Source organism: Urocitellus parryii, chromosome 4, assembly GCF_045843805.1.
Source record: "Urocitellus parryii isolate mUroPar1 chromosome 4, mUroPar1.hap1, whole genome shotgun sequence".
NCBI classification, from domain to species: Eukaryota; Metazoa; Chordata; class Mammalia; order Rodentia; family Sciuridae; genus Urocitellus; species Urocitellus parryii.
This window is the reverse complement of record NC_135534.1, coordinates 182,033,332-182,049,012: the sequence shown is the minus strand read 5'-3', so window position 1 is coordinate 182,049,012 and position 15,681 is coordinate 182,033,332.

Genomic DNA, 15,681 nt, shown 5'->3' with positions numbered 1-15,681 from the left:
ACCCTTTGTGTGCACACTTCATGTTCTCCTTAGTCCAGAAAATGTGGAAAGTTTTAATTCCAGGAAATCAAAGGCCATGAAATTGAGAAATACATTTTAATTCCAATGAGATGCTTACTTTCACATGTATAAAATTTATTTATGTAGCACTGCACATACTCCACTACCCCACCCCATGACTCATTATTTTAAGCTCAAGAAGCCATTTATTTTTATGAAAATGCCAATCATAATGAAACATATTCATGCTTCTAAGTGTACTGTTGAAATGCCTAGATAAGATTCATGCCAAAATATGAAAAATGGACACTATGGATAAGAGGTGTGGAAGATCTGTTTCATCAGAAGAAAACCCGCACTTAGATTTACCAGTTTTGAATTGTCAATATTTAAAATGTGGATTGAAATTACTTTTTTTGAGAAAAATCTGAGAAATACTTGAATACATAATTTCTTTTTTACAAAATATTGACAACACCAGAGAGAAATTTGCATTTCAAGGGATAAAATTTTGTGCAAACTTGCAGATAACAGTATCAACCATTACACTGGACAGAGATATGGCACCACCCACTCATCCCGGAATCTGGCTATTAGCATTATGGTAACATTGGTATACAAATAAAGAGGCTACAATATTACCTGATTCTATTAACTTTCATTTTACCCCATATATTTTGTATTGATTGACTTTTCACATGTAACATGAATCTGAGAAAAGGAGGAAATTAGAAAATCTTAAGAAAGCATTTAAAAATTATAATATTCTTTTCAACTCTTCAAGAAATAAGAACCAGTTTGCAAATATTTTATCTTTCACCTCTTTGCTTGTGTGTGTGTGTGTGTGTGTGTGTGTGTGTGTGTTTCCCTGGATTAAGTGATTTTTGATGTGCACAGATATATTTTCATGAACAATATTTCCAAAAAAGTGAATTTGGAATCAGTAAACCATGAGTTTGGGTATGTTTCTTCCATTTTCTAACTGTGCTATGTTTACAAAAAAAAATTGGTGGGCTTTCCCTCTCAATTCTATCCTTTATAATATGCAAGAAACAAATAACAGACCTTCCTTTATGATATCATTGTAAGAATATAAATGATAATACATATATACATGCATACACAGACTGATATATGGAGAATAAACAGATAATGTGCATAAAATATTTAAGACTTTCCAGTTTCATAGGAGATGCTCAGATCTTGGTACCAATTAATAAGAAGTATTATTTTCCTTCTCAGATTTATAAAGTCCAAAATATATAGCAAAACAGCTAAATGTTACTTCTATGAAGATTCCTTCTGAAGTTCTAACACATGTCATATATTTCTCCATCTTGTCACCAGGCTTCTTATCCCATTATATATTGCTCTATGTATTAGGTATTTGTGTGTGTAGCTCCTATCTCTCTATCTATTATTGTGTCCTTGAGGATTGTGGCCATATCTATTCATCATGATAACCTCAGAAACTATGATAGGAGTTGGCCCATAATTGCCTTGAAATATGGTAAATTAATAAGGTTATTAAATTAATAAGTGATTTATTTAGTAACAGTTATTATTTAAAATTAAAAGCTACACCAGGTATTAAAAAATAAAGCCTCTATTAAAAGATTCAGCAGAAATGTATTTAAATCTGAACTTTGTAACTAAATTTGTGTGTAACCTTGGGGAAATATCTTTGCATTAATCTGTGAAAGAAGGTAATGGATTAAATTATGTCTTAAGTTCCTTTCCTATGATAATATCTTTTAATTCTGTACTTCTGAGTATATCCTGTTGACCACTGAGTAGCAATTTGCTTAAATGGAGAAATGTGTATTTAAAAGAAAATATGTCCATTAATAACAAGTGGAAGGTTTCAGCTACATCCCAGGGGGAAGTTCAGACTTTCCTTGAGTTTTTCCTTCTCTCTGCAAAACAACCTCTCTAGCATAATCAGAGAATTTTTATTCCTGCCTAAGCAATACACATGATTTACTGCATGTGCTGGTTCAGGGTGTTTCACAGATTTCCTCCAGTTAATGTTGCCAGTCTACATCCATGGGACATAGTGACACTGTTATTAATCACTCAGAATCAAAAGATGTAAAGAATGAAAAAACAGTAGGTCTCTGAAAGGGAACATTCTTATCTAAGCTTAATTATAGAACCTTTTTTAAAAACTGTTGATTCAAGAATGGCTTAGCAGAGAGACAACAATTTTTGAATGGTATGTTTTGTTTTAATAAGCTTGTGTTGGAATCCTAAGCAATTTTGACTTCTTTGACTTGTTTTTAGAGAGCCTGATGCTTGTTACTTTCTCTCACCATGTATTTGAGCATGGCATTTTAGGAGAATTTAGGGACCAGTTTTCTTAAAATTATTGATTTGGAAGTTTCTCATCTAGAGCTCCAGTCTATAAGACTAACAAAAACTAAGTTCAGCCAGGTATAGTGGTACATGCTTATAATCCTAGAAGCTTAAGAGGCTGAAGCTGGAGGATTACAAGTTCAAAGCCAGCTTCAAAACTTTAGTAAGCCTAAGCAACTTAGCTGAGACCCTGTCTCAAAATAATTTTTTAAATAAGGGGCTGGGGATATTGCTCAGTGGTTAAGTACCCTGTTTTCAATCCCTGGTTAAAAAAAAAATCAAAACCAAAAACTAACTTGAGCTATCTTGATATGAGGACACATAGTTGTCTCATTAAATCTTGCAACCAAAATATTGATGGTTCTCTTGGGAATCAACAAAGACCAGAAATGAGTAAACCCTTATAATTGACCCAGCCACTCTTATTGTTTACTTTCTGCTATGCATTCTTCCATTTCAAAGCTAAGTCTTCTCTATTCTTTGCTTGTAACATAACAGTTTTCACTGAGGAAACTGAATTTATAGATTGTATATTTGAGCCATCAGCAGGAACACATTTTCACTCCAGAACTCAAATTTATAGATCACATATTTGATGATCACATATTTTATGATCAGCAGAAACTTACTGTCTTCCATTCCCAGTTCCCATATTCTATGAGAAAGAACCAATGGCTTTCACGAAGTGTATATCACTAGTTGTCATGAGTCCGATTATTGTGGACTTCAGCCTGGATGCAATATTGACTGTGGGCATCTAATGTTAGGTGTTGAATAGGGAGATGCTTCAAATAAATAAATAAATAACATTGTTCAAGGGCTAATAAGATACCTAAACATATCTAATATAGAATTTTTTTCAATTTCATTCTTTATTTCTACTCTTTCCCCATTTTACTGAATAGTCCTGGAAGAGGAGAACAAGCGTCCAAGATATCTCAGTTTAAAATCATTTGGTCTAAACCATTCTTCTTTCTTATGCAACATTTAGAGTACTTAATCCAATGACTAGTTTAAAGTTTTCTGCACTTTAACATTTATATAAACACCTACTTCTATTTATAATACATTTGAACAACATATTCAAGCTTTATCAGGTATTATTCACTGACTCTATAATTCAAACGTTTAGAAATTTTACATCTTGTTCAAATGTTTACAGATCCATTATTCAATAGATTATTATTGATTCATCAAATATTGATTAGAAAGTGAAGAGTGACTGATAATGTGTTCATGTTGGTGTGGAAGAATGTTCCAAAATTTATGATGGTAGTTTTAACTACAGATATACCCCAAACTTATCAATTATAATCTTTAAATGGGGAAGTTGTATCATGTATGAATTTTATCTCTATAAGCCTTTTCTAGGTACATAAAAGACACTGGGAATTTAGAATAGTGTATTTATAATCAATATTCTCACTAGGGGATTTTCCACATGTGTCATCTATGGAAACACAGCAACTGTAGGGTACATCCTGGAAAATAAGGTTTAAATGGCAAAGTGGGGCAGTTGATGGATTACTTTGAAATCAGAGAAAGTAGTTTGAATGAAATTATGATGAAAAAGAAGAGCTATTAAAGGTATTTGAAATGCCAAAACCAGAGCTCTATCTCTGGAATATGTAAGTTGCAGTAAGATGGTGTAATAAATTAGAGGGAGGATACACTAAGGGATGATTGTGATCTGGTAGCAAACAGATGTGAAAGAGTGATCAATGCTCATGGATTATTAAGCTATTTCATATAAAATGTGGTCCTTTAAATAAAAGAACAAGAAAGGGAACTGCTTAGAGTAGATAGGTAAGAAATGTGATTTTGATTATACGGAATGTCAAGTTTGATCTATCCATCAATGAGTGGGGAATGTAGCCTGGAAGGGTGGGTGGCATGGCATGTTCAGAGGAGAAACTGTTCTTGAGAGTACTGCTTTTGGTGACCTAGATTTTTCACAGGCATCTTTTCTCTGTCCTATTGACTTTTAATACTTGATTAGCACTCTAAGGTGATAGCGATGATGTACTGCAGATGGGAAGAGCTAAATCAGGGCAGGCTTAGCTTGTGTTAATTTTGTGCAGTTATAGAAGGGCACCTGTTTAGTTCATGCATCCCTGTGCCAAGATGAAGGCTTGGCAAATAACTTGGGCTGGACTCCAGCACTCACTCCTTTCTCAGTTGGGCAGCCTTGTGAAGCATCTGTATGACAATACACAGGTCCCTGACCAAAACAGTCTCCAGTATGGCTATTTCAAAGTATGCTTTTAGATAGAAAAAACTCCTTTGTATATAGTGGGTAATATGTGAATTTAATACAATATTAATATTTGAATTTGAGTAAAATAATTATCTTGTATGGCTCACTATACTAGATTTCCATAGTGAAATTCTGCTAACCTTTGAATTACTCGAAGTTCATTGTGAGGGATCCTGGCTTTTATCAAAGGGTTACAATTCACATTACCATCTTGACTCTTCCATCTCATGCATCACTAACTTACAGATAATCAGGGCTGCACTCCAGGGGTTTATTGTACTTTGACTATAGGACAGATTTAATTGCATACGACTGATGCAAGCCACCCTGTTTTCCAAAAATCTGTTTTCATTGCATTGTTTTCCCATTTCTAGTCTTAGAGTTTTAGGCATGACATCAATCATATGATGATTATATTTGCTATATTACAATAAGAAAAAAGAGTAAACTGTACTCAGACTATACAAGTTAGAAGTTGAACTCATTTCACCATTATTTCCTTAGTAATATTTCTTACGTCTTTTAATCTTCAATGTAACAAATTTTCTTTTTTGATTTATGGGAACACAAATGATCTTTTCACATTTTTTTCCATTTTACTCTTTTATAGCATTTCTACAAATTAAAAGGAAAATAACCAAGTGTACAACCACCAGATTGATAATGAAAGTGTTTCTATATAAAGAAAAGCAAATTGCTATTAAAAATATAAGCAAAAACTTACATATCACTAATAATAAAAACGTTAATTGAATCAACAATGTGATATCATTACATAAAATTTGAAGGATAGTCAGCAAGTTTAATCTTATCAAGTTTTGCAAGAATGTTTCTAAGCAAAAATAATACAAGTCACGTGTTTTAAGGACAAAATAATATTTCATCCATAATTAAAATGTGTAGATGAAGCATACTTGGCAAGTATTTATACAAAAGTAAATAAACCATAAATGTGACTGTGTTATAGAGAATCATAAAATCTTTTTAAAATTTTCATACACTGTGAATCACTAACAAGATTTTATTGCTGGTAAGTAATAATACCATGAAAAAAACATAAAATTATGTTAATCTATTTACAGACATCCAATTTTGGCTTTCTTGATAAGAGCAACTACTCCCAAGATCCCATGCTTTTAACTGTCATGAGAAATTCATTACAGCTTTTCAAGTACAAGTATTATCTATAATATTAAGTATCAAGGGAGAAACCTGTACTCTAATTAAAAGAACATAAAAAACATCTTTACTGTGTGAGCAAGCTAGACTCACTATTTAAAACTCTCTGACAGCACATACGGCAGTCTCAATCTATAACAGGGTTGTGTGTGTATCACAATTTTATTTAAAAGACATTTGTGAACTTGAAAGCTATTTTTCAATAGAAATAAAATGTTCGTATAACATTTGATATGCAGATACTTTCCTAGGAGTGATTTATCCAATAGTATTCCTGAAAATAAACTTTATCCTCTAATTTATATTCCTCTTTAAAAATGGCTAGTTGTGCCAAGCATGGTGCCACATGCCTGTAATCCCACCAGCTCCCAAAGCTGAGGCAGGAGGACTGCAAATTCAAATCCAGTCTCAATAATGGCAAGGCTCTAAGCAACTCAGTGAGACCCTGTCTGTGAATATAACACAAAATAGGGCTGGGGATGTAGCTTGGTGGTACAATCAGAGTGCAATCTGTAGTCCAAAAAAAGAAAAAAAAAAGATAGTTGTACTTTGTCCTCTAAGGGACTTCTCTGCTCCTTGTTTCTGCTAGACTCTCCAATTCCATAATAGAAATAATGTATTTTAGATATAAGGTTGAAGTTATCAAGAAATTCCTCATTGTGCTTTTTGTATCAGCATGTTCTCCTTGTCTTCTCCCCCAAACTCTCAGGCACTCATTCTATATCCATTCATAATTGATGTGGACTTGTCCACTACCAGGAATAAGCCTTATGTAAGATGAGCTTGAGATTGGTTTTCTATTCTTTACTGTCCAGCATCATGCTATACTCTTGGGATAGCACCCTTGAGGTAAGAAATTCAACATTGTATCAGAGATGCCAGTATAATTAAGGAGCTGTCTGTCTTACAGTGCATCAGATCTTAGGACTTCTGGAAAGGTGCTATGATTTATACACACTTCCCTTGGTCAACTTTAAAACTGTGTCGTGGGCCAAACAGAGTTACTACCCTGATAGGCTGAGTTATACATTCTTGAGGTGAAGCACTAGGGTTCCTAGTGAACATATACGCCTTTTGCTTCTGATACAGAGCAAGCTCCATTCTCTTTTCCACTAGACTGAGGTATATGTGCAGCTCAGTATTCACACTGAGATCATGATGATAGTGGCATTTTTGGTTTTAGTTTGACCCACATATTTTAAATGTAATGTCTCATTAAATCTTCACAACAATCTAATGGAATAACTGTTGTATTAGATTCATTTTATGAATAAATAACTAAGCTGTATCTGGGTTAACTAATCAGGTCAACGTCATATAGTAACTCTGTGACAAGGCTAGGATTTACATGTAATGTGACAGGTTATATGGATGGTTTCTTTATCACTAGCCATAATGCTTTTTTATTGATAAATGGACAAAAAAATGAGGTTAAAGAACAAGTAATCATTCCCCTCAACAAAAAAAAAATTGTTCAAAATATGCTTAGTATTGAAATAACAACTATTTAATCTTACTTAGGTATTTATATTTTTAAGAAATTCACTTTTTATACTATGTAAATAATTTATTTTAAAATGAAAATCCTTTTTTTGAAACACTCCTGGTTAAGAATTTTCTGAGATAAACAAGTTTTCTTGAATAGAAAAGTCATCTAAATATCTAATGTTGTTTTACTATGCAAATATACTTGTCTCTTTATACAATGGAATCTCCAGTGCCTGGGATAGAGTCTGGCAGATAAAAAGGACCGCTAAATTTGATAAATAAATGAATAAATTATTTGATTCTTCATGTCAATGGGAACTCTGGCTATTTGGTACAGTATAATAAAAGCAGCTTTTTACTGACCCTCTCTCTTCTGAACCTTCTTTGGCTACCTAAGTATAAAACTTTGGACTTTTGTATAATTTAGTACATTGCTATTTTCTGTAGATTAAATACTGATTTCCAATTTGGGGAGTGTAAATATATACAAAAATATCTTTTCTAGTACTTCAAATGTTAATCCAAATCAGAGAAAGTTTGTTGACCAGAATTCTCTGGACCTTCCCCTGAGACTGAAAACAGTCTTTTCAGTAATTGTTTAAATTGGATTCAAGCAACATGATTTAATTCTTTGCACATGGAACTGAAACTTTCAAAATTGTGCCATTTTATTCAACTAGAACCAGTGACTTGGGCTTCTTGAAAGTGTCAGTATGTGATGGCAAACAGTGAGATAATAGTTAGAGTAGCTGGATTTGAATTACAGATTTGCCATTTTATAGATCACCTTATCTATCTTGGCCTGTTTCCTATATTTAAAGAAGAGAGAAAAGGTTCTGAAGGCTAAGTAGTAAAATGCATATGAAGTGCTCCTAAAGAGCCCTGAAAGTTTTTAGCAGTGCTGAAAGTGCACTTAGTCATATGATGCCACTTGATTTAGTCACACAATATGTGAATGTACAGACAGGCTGTGTTACTATTTTATACTAAGCAAGAAAGCAAAATAAATAAAAAATGCTTATTATGTACAGACTGAAAAATGGAATGCGATTCTCAGTTCTGATTCTTAGAGACTGGTAAATATTTTATATTACAATTAAACACTGCCCTACAAAACAGAAAAAGAAGACATTTTTTTTTTTTAGGTTGAATAGATTCCAGAAAAAAAATTTTATTCACCAAAAAAGTATTTTGTTACTTTTTACTCTACTGTATGTCAAAAAGAAATATTTTCATTTATCAAAATTTTATTTAAAAGTTAGGACACACTAAGTTGGGCGCCATGGTGCATGCCTGTAATCCCAGCAGCTTGGGAGGCGGAGGCAGGAGGGTCACAAATTCAAAGCCAGCCTCAGCAATTTAGCACAACTCTATCTCAAATTAAGATAAAAAATGACTCAGAATGAAGCTCAGTGGTTAAGACCCATAGGTTCAATCCCCAGTATAAATAAATAAATAAGGACATTGTAGTGTCTGAGGAAATTAAAACACAAGGGGGATTGATATTTTAATAAATTGAATATTCTGCCGATTATGTTTATCCTTTCTTCCTTAAATGTCTCCCTATTGCTTTTTGGATTTATTTGACTGTACCAGCCATGTGTCACCTTATCTATATAATAGGGACATAAAAAATAAACAAAATGTGTATTCTCTATTACATTATCATGTGCAGAAACTAGAAAAAGAACAGTACCCAAAATAACTTTAATATTATTTTAAATACTATCTTTAGCTACCAGCAGAAGCTCTGTTTGGGAAATAAACTAAAGGGGTGGCAGAGGGATAATGCAATCACAAAGTAATGTGATTATTCTGATAGCAGTGGAATCATACTAGAATCAAAATATCAGTAAAATAGGGGATTTTCCCACAAGACTCCAGGTGCCAGCTAGCAAAGAGAATTTAGTATACCAGGATTTGGGATCATGGGCTTATGAGCCATGTTTTTTTGTGTAATTTTGTGTCTTCAGGGCCTGTTCAGGTACAAGCATGTACCTGAACCTTGCATCTGATTATAAGGTATTGCTGTGCACATCCAAATTTATAGCATGGTAGGTCCAATAACATCCAGTTCAAGATGGAAAGATCATTTTGCATGGTAACTCATGGTCCATGATCAAGTATTCAGTGCCTAATAAAGGTCAGAAGGAGGCAAGAGCTATCTCTCAAAAAGAGAATAGCTGTGAATGATAGGGCCTTGCTCCAAAACCATAAAGCCCTGTGTTGTAATTCACCTATGTGAGCCTGACAAAATTTCCAAATAGCCTCCCTCTCTACCTCTGATACTTCAAATGCCACTGGATAAGTGAAATGTATGAGAATCCACTGGTGTTGGATGTGCTCAATCAATGACCCAAGTGGAAAACCTGCTTGCACAGAAGTCTGGACCTGTGGCAGAGTCTTCTTTTATTCCAGGCCCCACTCAAGACTACTAGCTTTTTGGGTCACTTAAATTGGCTAGGATAAAACACTCAAATGAGAAATATGTTGCTTCTAAATTCCAAATAGGCCCAATAAGTATATTGCCTCTTTCTTGGTTACAGAGGGGATACAGTAATTTATCCTCTACCTTAAAATGTATATCTTGACTTCTTCAACACCTCTGGACCCCCACAAATTTTACTAAGATAGAATGTCCCTAAATTTTAATTGGATTCATATTTAACCATTTGACGTACAAATGTCTTACCAGAAGTTTAGAATAGTTACTATTTCTTGCTTGCTAAGTCTGCACAGCTTAATGCCATCATTGTAAAGGCACAGTGTGATATCTTGTGTAAAGGCAATGAAAAGTGATCAGAAAACCTGCATACTCAATTGTGACACAGAACTGACCTACCCTAGGCTAGGATAGTGAAGGTATAATCCCAGCCTGTCCAGATGAGAGCACACTGCTTTTAGTAGGTCTTATGAGCAAGAATAGAGGAAAAAAGCATTTGTCAGATAAATGGCCCTATACCAAGTATTTGGGAGTGTGCTAATTTGCTCAAGCAATGAAACCACATCTGGTATAGCAGATACAATTAGAGTCCCCATTTGATTTAGCTTAAGATAATCCACTCTCATTATTCAAGATTTATCTGTCATCTGCACAGAACAGATAGGCGACTTGAATGGGAATATAGTGAGAATCACCATTCCCGGCTTTCAAGTCTTTGATGATGGCATAATTTATTCAAGTCTTTTTAGAAATGTAGTATTGCTTTTGATTTATTATCTCCCTAGGTAAAGAAAGTTCTAATGACTTCTACTTGGCCTTTGCCACCCTAATAGTCTTCAGACCACAGATCAAGTACCTAATATCAGGATTCTACCAGCTGCAAAGCATGTATTTAATTATGCATTCTGGAATGGTAGAAATAACCACAGGATGGGTGCAGGGGCCCATTGTGATGCAGATGTGAGATAAAACTTTATTGATCTGACCACTATGAGCCCATATCATGACTGGAGGGTCACAGTGACATTTTTAAGTCTCCTGGAATCAGTGTCAGTTCAGAGCCAGGGTCAGTAGTTCCCCTAAAGAACTGATTATTTCATTTTCCCCAATGCACAACCACCATGGTGAAAGCTTATATGACCCTCTGGGGGGGGGGGAATGGGAAAAAATTAACATTGTAAGTCTTTGGTTGGACACAAGGGTCCTTACAGCTTTCTCATCATTATAGACATTCTGGATCTGTTAATTGGTCCAAGTCTCGGAATTGATTGAGTGACTATGAGTGTTTTGATTTAGAATTTTGTTCACTTAACCTGGAACTTTTCTGCAAATACAGAAAAATAGAATTTAATAGACTTCCTATCTATTTCAGTTTTAGGAAAAACACAATTAGCTAGCCACCACTATAGGTTTGCACAAGTCAGACTTTTCTGATTGCTGCTTTGGCTTTGTCCATTAGGGTATCAACACCCATCTTCCTTGAGTGCTACAACTTGGCTCTTACCACACCAGAAATTAGAATTAGAAAATTCAAGTAGTTCTTTTATAAGGCAGTTTCTCCTTGGTAACACTTTGAACCTCACACTTGGGAGCCTACTGGGACTTGAATTTAGTTATAGGTTTAGAAACGAAAAGAGTTTTGGGGGCAGAATCTGCAATGCTTTACTTAGCAGATATCTCAAGTGAGGTCATTATCATTTCCTCAGGCAATGCAGAGTGAATTCATTCAAAAGAAGATGGAAAGGGTGGGGAGGCTGCCTTTATGGGGGGTGCAAAAAATGTGAGTTCTGGTATCAAAGAAAGGCATACCAGAATTAAAAGATAAACAAAATTAGAATCATCTTTGATCACTTAATTTCCTCCATTTATATGTTTGCAAGCAATAGTCTTCCAGTGCGCATTTGAATAGGGAGGAAAGCAGCATACAGGAAAATGCTAAAACAACCATGGAATTGTGTGTCTATGTGTGTGTGTATTATTCATTTAATATTTTGTTTTTATATAAATATATTTATTGTGGCTAATTCTCTAGGTTTTTACTGCAAAAGTGATTCATTCCAGGGGCTGGGGATGTGGCTCAAGCGGTAGCGCGCTCACCTGGCATGCGTGTGGACCAGGGGTTCGATCCTCAGCACCACATACCAACAAAGATGTTGTGTCCGCTGAGAACTAAAAAATAAATATTAAAAAATTCTGTCTCTCTCTCTCCTCTCTCTCTCTCTGTCTTTAAAAAAATTTTTTAAAAGTGATTTGTTCCATAAAAACATCTTTTAGTCAACTTCTCTTTGGCATCCACATTTTTAGCATGGCTTACTACTAATATGCTGCCTCCAAATGATATTTAATAGTATTATCTCAGAAAAGTGAGCAGTATGTTCTATCGGTACAAAATTAACCTTGTGTTGATTTTCTATTTATTCCAATTTTGCATAATAGTTACTTAGACCTTATGATATTTTGTACGCCTGTATCTGCTGGCATCTATGTGGTAAGTATTTGCCAAATCTACTGTTAATGTGCCACCATCATTTTGTTCTTCAAAGCACTAAGGTACAGCAACTGTTCTTTGCTCTTTGTGATTACTTATATCTGTTTCAATCTTCTTTTTGTACATAAAGCTCTAAGGGTTGGTAGGTATCCATGTTTGCAAAGTGGATGTGCTTTCACCTACATAATTGAGTTTTATCAAAGATATTGTAAGAAAGGATATATTACAAGAAAAAAATAAATGTTCAAAAAATATTTCTTACTTTTATTATTATTTCGGTACCTGAAATTCCTGGTTTCCTATTTATGGTTATTATGTTTATATAAATTCATTCCATTAGTCCCTTAATTCTATGTTATATGTGTGATATTTTTCTGCATGTTGATTTTAAAATTATATTGTTTTTTAATAGGGTATAATCATAAATAACTGTAAGACATATTTGAACCTGCTTTTTAAAACACATTAAATAAAAGTAATATTTGTTGTACATGGACTATAGCCTAATATATTGTCAATAAATCTAGTATTTTGGTTCCTTTGTTTCAATTTGTTGTATAATTTGCTCAATTTCTCCAACTGATAAAATTTCTAAAACTACCCAATTATTAGTCTAATTTTTTAATTGCAACATTTCATAAGTACATTAATTATTATAATGTAATTGCCTCTAAGTAATTTCATTGCTCATTTTTTATACATGTAAATGTTTATCTAGTCAGTATTTCTTCAAATTGACTTATGTTTTGGTTGGAAATAGCATTTTTTTAAAGTAATTCTTTTTCAGTGAGACAACTGTGGAAGTACAATTTTCATATTTCTGAGTACTTGAGAATACTTTCTTCATTAGCACAAGAATGACAATTTTGACTTAAAATTCTCAAGTTCTAGTCTCTTTCCCACAGGTCCTTTTGCTTTTGATATTTGGAAGTACAGATGTATAGTCCTGGAAGAAAGCAGTATTATTTACAAGAGAATTTTATTGTTTGTAAAATTCTTACAGTAAAGATAGACTTTTATTAAATATTTTCCATAGTTGATAATTTCTTTCCATTCAATTAATTTTCTGAATTGTATTAAATTCTGTCTTTCAGTATTGTCTCCATTCTGTCTGCTCTGATCTTTTCCCTGTGATCCTATTATATAAGGAGTTAATTACATTGTATCTCATTTATTTTTGCTTCAACATTTTAGTTTTGTGTGAATTTTTTGAAATTTTAAAATATCTTCTAATTAGATATACATGAGAGTAGAATGCATTTTGACACACCATATAGAAGTGGAGTATAACTTCTCATTCTTTAGGTTGTACATGATGTAGGATCATACCAATCATGTAGTCATATATGCATGTAGGGTATTAATGTCTGATTCATTTTACTATCTTTCCTACCCCCACAATACCCCTTCACTCCCCTCTGCCTAATCCGAAGTACCTCTATTCTTCACTAACCCCTCCCCACTTATTGTGAATTAGTGTCCACATATCAGCGAAAATATCAGGCCTTTGTTTTGGGGGGATTGCCTTATTTCTTTTACTATGATAGTCTCCAACTTCCTCAATTTACCAGAAAATGCCATAATTTCATTATTCTTTAAGGCTGAGTAATATTCCGTTGTGTATATATGCTACATTTTGTTTATCTACTCATCTATTGAAGGGCACCTAGGTTGGTTCCATAGTTTAACTAATGTGAATTGAGCTACTGTAAACATTTATGTGGCTGTGTCACTTAGCATGCTGATTTTAAGTCCTTTGGGTATAAACCAAGGAGTGAGATAGATAGGTCAAATGGTGGATCCATTCCAAGTTTTCTGAGGAATCTCCATACTACTTTCCATAGTAGTTGTACCAATTTTCAGTCCCACCAGCAATGTATGAGTGTACCTTTTCCCCCACATGCTTGCCAATATTTATTGTTGCTTTTATTCTTGATAATCCAGTCTGTATTACCCTGCTTGCTTCATACATTGTTTTTTTTTTAAGTATTACTTTTTAATTTGGGACACATCATATTTCCAGTGTTTTTCAATTTTCCTCATCTCAAAGTATTTCTTATCAGGGTTCATTTAATTATGGAAACACAGAAGCAATTATGCACTAGAATCTTTTTAAGTGAAAATGAGGAATACTCTCCTGTTCTAAGCCTTTTAGAAGACCATATAATACACATAGAAAGTGCACAAATCATTAGTGCCCAGCCCCACATATTTTTATACAATTAACATGCCTATATGAAAACAGAATATTACAAGGTGTTCTCTGGCCCATGCCCAATTTCTATGTTCTACGTCCTCCACAAACTTATTTTTATGTATTACTTTTCCATGTTTTTTGGATTTCCTTCTCATTTTTTTGTTGTTTCTTTTGAATGGAATCATACAGTATGGCATATCTGGCCGCCTTCTATCTTGTTTCCTTCATCATTCATTCATGTTGATGCTTGGGGTTATAGATTTTCCATTTTCATTGCCACTTGACAGTTTATTTTATGAATATAACACACTTCCATTGTTATACATTTGAATTGTTTCCAGTTTTTTACTATTTTAATGCATGCTTTAATAAAGGTAGACACATTTCTTTTAGGCATACTTTCAGGAATAGAAGTATTAAGTGATAGGTCACATGAGATCAGCTTTAATAAATATTGCTAAATGATTGTCCAGTGAAGCCATTGTCATTTACCTGACTATCAGTTATACTGATTAGTATACTGGTTACCTAATACTGTAAAACAAAGGAATCAAAATTTAGTTCTTTAAGGTAACCTAGTGGTAGACTGCTTGCCTAGCTTGTGCAAGGCCCTGGGTTTCATCTTTAGCATTAATAATAATAATAATAATCATCTAAAACAATAATCATTTTATTATCTTTCATAATTTTTAGTATAAAAATTGCACTATTTAAAGATAATGTTTGTAGAAATTTTATATTGTTGTTTGTGCTATGATTTAGATGTGGTTTGTGCCCCAAAGGTTCATAAGTTGAAAGCTTGGTTTTGATAAGGTAATGGAAAACAGTTTGCCAATACTTTTGAACTAAATACTTTTATTTTCACTTTAGACAGGAGTAAGTTAGCCATGGTCAGAATCTATGGACTGATCTTTTAGAATGAGAAAGGCATACTAAACTCAACCAAAGGAAAGGAGGCATTCCATGAATATTCTCTGAGAATTCAAAGAGAAAGCTATTCTATTAAGCAATTTATGGCCTAATATTGGAAGCTACATGTAAAAAAAGAAAACAAAACATATAAAAGTACTCAGATTATACATTACTTGATGAAATTATAAGAACACAAATGCATATTGAGGCTATGAAAGTCTCTGTATACATAACCCGCAAAAAAGATTCTAAACACTCACTAGAAATTATTGGGGATCATTAAAGACCTAATTTTCTTCCTTCCTTCTTTTCACTTGCTTTCCTTTCCCTTCCCTTCCCTTCTTTTCCCTTCCCTTTCTTTT